This window comes from Vigna radiata, unplaced genomic scaffold (assembly GCF_000741045.1).
Source record: "Vigna radiata var. radiata cultivar VC1973A unplaced genomic scaffold, Vradiata_ver6 scaffold_208, whole genome shotgun sequence".
Classification (NCBI taxonomy): Eukaryota; Viridiplantae; Streptophyta; class Magnoliopsida; order Fabales; family Fabaceae; genus Vigna; species Vigna radiata.
This window is the reverse complement of record NW_014542845.1, coordinates 78,570-82,787: the sequence shown is the minus strand read 5'-3', so window position 1 is coordinate 82,787 and position 4,218 is coordinate 78,570.

Genomic DNA, 4,218 nt, shown 5'->3' with positions numbered 1-4,218 from the left:
TAAAGTTTATGCTCCCCATAAAATAGGTAAATTAAAAAGGATTTAAGTCTTTTAAAAGTACACCCCCTAAATGTAATAATCCCCTTTGATAAAACAAACCAAAAAGAATTTTTAATTTTTTTTTTTACGCTGATAATCGATTATTACTTTAAATAATCGATTATTTGTGTTCTAAATTGTCAAAATCTAAATTTTTAGGCCAAGATAATAGATTATGACCCTTTGGTAATCGATTATTGACGTTAATTTCCAAAAAACAGAGATTTGGGCCAAATTTTCAACCTAAAATACATCTAAAATTCATAAATTATTTCAAAGCTCTTAAAAAAATACCAGGATACCATAGAGCTTTCTTTTCCTTTAGAAAATTTCACCTGCAAAACAAAACAATAGAGTTTTGGTCCCCATAATCTCATTTGGGTCCTTTGATATTAGAGGCAGATTACTTAATAATAGGAATCCAAGCATATTTTTCATTAGGAATATCAAAATGTTTTTTATTCTACATTTGTTAGAAGTGTTCCCCTTTTTCATACAGTAAAAACATGAGACAACATTTGAGTTCCTATAACAAACAGTTCCTTTTTNAACCCATACCCTTCGAGTTCTTTTAATTTTGTTCTTACTTTTAAAAACCCTTTTGTTTTTATAAACCTTTTTAATAGGTATAGGCATTTCATTATTATTTCTAGTTGCAACTTCAAACAGATTTTCCAGAATATCAATATCAAGCATGTGACTCTTACATGAAAGACATTCAACGAGATGTTCAACATTTGAAGACTCTTTCATTTCTAAGTTGCAAATTTTATTTCTCAAAATTTCTTTTTCATCTAATGCCTTCTCATATTTAATTTTCAATTTCTTAAATTCCTTTTTCAAATTTTTATGAGCAACATTTAATTTCTCANATTCATCAAGCAGTTCAAGAAAAGCCTTTTGTACATCAAATTCACTAGTGTCAAGGCTAGAGCAACTTACTTGGCTTGCAGTGTCATCAACAATAGTTCTTAAACATAAGTTCGCTTCTTCAACAGAATCACTTGAACAAGAAGTGCTTGAAGCATTATCATTCCAAGCAATATAGACATTCTTTTTCTTAAATGACTTCTTTTCTTCACCCTTTTTAAGGTTTCGACAATCCGCATTAACGTGTCCTTTTTCTTCGCAACCATAACACCTATAATTTGAAGAAGATCGATGTTTCTTCTTTCGATCCTTTTTAATTTGTTCCTTGCCTTTCAATTTCATGAACTTGTTGAGTTTTCTAAACATGTGAATCATATTTTCGTCGTCTCAGTCTTCGTCTTCAGATTCCTCATCCTTTTCTCAACTTGTGCCTTTAGAATTTTCAGTTTTGAAGGCCAAAGTTTTCCTCTTTCCTTGGGCTTCCTCAACACTTAGTCTATTCAACTCGAGCTCGTGCTCTCTCAACTTTCCAAAAAGCACAGCCATAGGCATGGACATCAAGTCTTGAGACTCAGTTATCGTAGTAACCTTTGGCTGCCACGTCCTGCTCAAGGATACCAAAATTTTAACATTTAATTCGTCAGTGTCAAATTTCTTACCTAAACCAAAAAGATGGTTGACGATATGTGTGAAGCGTTTTTGCACATCAGCGATGGTTTCACCCTGTTGCATCCTGAACATCTCATACTATTGTATCAGGGTGTTCTTCCTAGCACGTTTCACATCATCGGTTCCTTCATGTGTTACTTGAAGAACTTCCCACATCTCCTGAGCCATTTTGCACACTGAAATCCTGTAAAATTCATCTAATACCAAAGCAGAGGATATTATATTGCGAGCTTTTATATCAAATTGAGCTCGTCTATTTTCGTCAGCAGTTCATTGCAAATATGGTTTTTCTTCCTCTACATCATTCAAATTTACAGTAGGAATAAAAGGACATTCAAAACAACTTCCCAAATACCCCTATCAATTGACTCTAAATATATTTGCATTCTCATTATCCAAAACGCATAATTTTCCCCCGTAAACAAAGGAGGTCTATCAATAGAAACACCCTCTAAATACATTTGGTTATGACCGCCCATTTTCGAAAAATTTGAAAAACTATCAAAGCAAGCTCTGATACCAATTAATGGTATCGGAGGGGTATGGTTCGAAGAGTATAACGGAGCGGAATTAAAACTAAGAGTAAGCAGAAAGCGTGTTCGGTCACAAAAATAGTTCCTTTATTAGTTTTAAATTTCTTGTAAAACTTTTATCAAACAGTTGGAGTGCTAAAAGATTAAGGAGTGTAGGGAAGAGAAAAATCATACAAATGATTTTTATACTGGTTCGAATCAAAAGATTCTACGTCCAGTTGTTAATCACTATAAAAAGTGATTAACTATTTTCACTAAAAATATAGTTGTACAGATTACAAGATAATGAAATGAGTAAGGGATAGAAAACACCTTCCTTCGACAAAGAACTAGAAGAGTGTAGTGAGTAACTTCCTTCGACAAACGAACTGGAAGTGCTTCCTTCGACACACGAATCGGAAGCAAACACTCTGCCAACTCGAAGAGAACCACTCCGACTTTCGACACACGAAACGCGAGCTTCTCCTATTCACGAGACCAGGCAGAGCACNTTGCCAACTTGAAGAGAACCGCTCCGACTATCGACACACGAAACGCGAGCTTCTCCTATTCACGAGACCAGGCAAGGGAACAGAACTAGCTTTTGAGAACTTCCTCAAACAAACTGTATTCTTCAAAAGACCTAAGTTCACAATGTTGCTTCTGAACTTCACAGAAACCCAATATATAGGCAGCTGCTCTGAATATCAAAGGTCAAGTCCCAACTGCCACAAATAATCGATTATTGTAAGTGATAATCGATTATTCAAGTCCGTTATAGGTTTTTCAAAAAGTGATAATAGATTATATGAGGTGATACTCGATTATTCCTGAATGACTTATGATAATCGATTATTGCTTATTGATAATCGATTATTGCAGGTAAAAATGTAAGTGATAATCGATTATAGCTTGTCCGTAATCAATTATTCCAGTGAAAAATACAAGGTTTAAGATTTTCCTACTACATCCAAATTCTACAAGTTTCTTTTTGAATAATTCTAATGTTCTCTTCAAATAATACTTCTTGCAGCATCATCAAAACAATTCTTCAGGATTTACCAATACTCCTTATTGGTAACACAAACAAAACAAAGCTTGGCTTTCTACTATTTCATCCAATGATTCAACATTCCTAAAGTACATGACAAGAACTACTCAACTTCAGATTTTCAGTGGAGTCAAATCAAGATGCATGCATGCTTCCAATTCAGTTCAGTTCACAAGTTACTCAACAGATGTTACACATTATGAAGGACCAATCCACTAAGCAAAGATGCAATCATGAAATTTAGCAATTCTCACCAAGCAAGTGTTTCACTCAATCACTCAAATGTTTAGGGTAACACTCCAACATTCTATCATTAACAAGTCAAATGAAATAAAATATCCATTCATCTAAAACAACCAAAATCCTTACATGCAAATGCCATCAAAAGGACTTTTCCAAGGCTTGTAATGAGATTGGGCTAACAAGAAGAATTGGTTTTTCTGGAATGCAAAACCCTTGAGTTAAGAGAGTTATCATAGTATTCAACATTTAAGCACAACTCTCTTCCTCACCAATCTCACTTATTCCCAACTTTTTACCTTTTCTTTTGCATTGAGCCCATCTTCATGCTTTTCTTCTTTTCTTTTCTTTTATCTCATGTATTTTTCTTTCACAACTTTTGAGCTCAATGCTTTTCAATTGCCTTTCAATTTCCCCCATGCAACCCCAAACTTGAACCTTTTCATCACATACAATTAAGCTCATCCCAACTCAACGTAAAGAATTTCAAGACAAGGGTTCACATCCTGTTTAAGGCTAAGGTTCAAAAAAGGTATAATATTTTCAAGCACTTTGGGTGAAAATTTGGCTAGAGAAGGGTTTCCAAAATTGCCTTGATCATATGACATTCACATGCAATTCAATCAATCATCAAGATTAAGGCAATATCATTCATGCTTTCCTGTGAACAATACATACAACAATGAAAACTCTGGAACTCAATACCTCACGCAACATGCTTTCTCAAACAATATACATTCATACACCCTGCTTAGCATCATAACCACAATCATAATTCATCACCCATCTGTTTCACAGAATATCAACATGCAATGCAGCTCAATTATCATCCACATC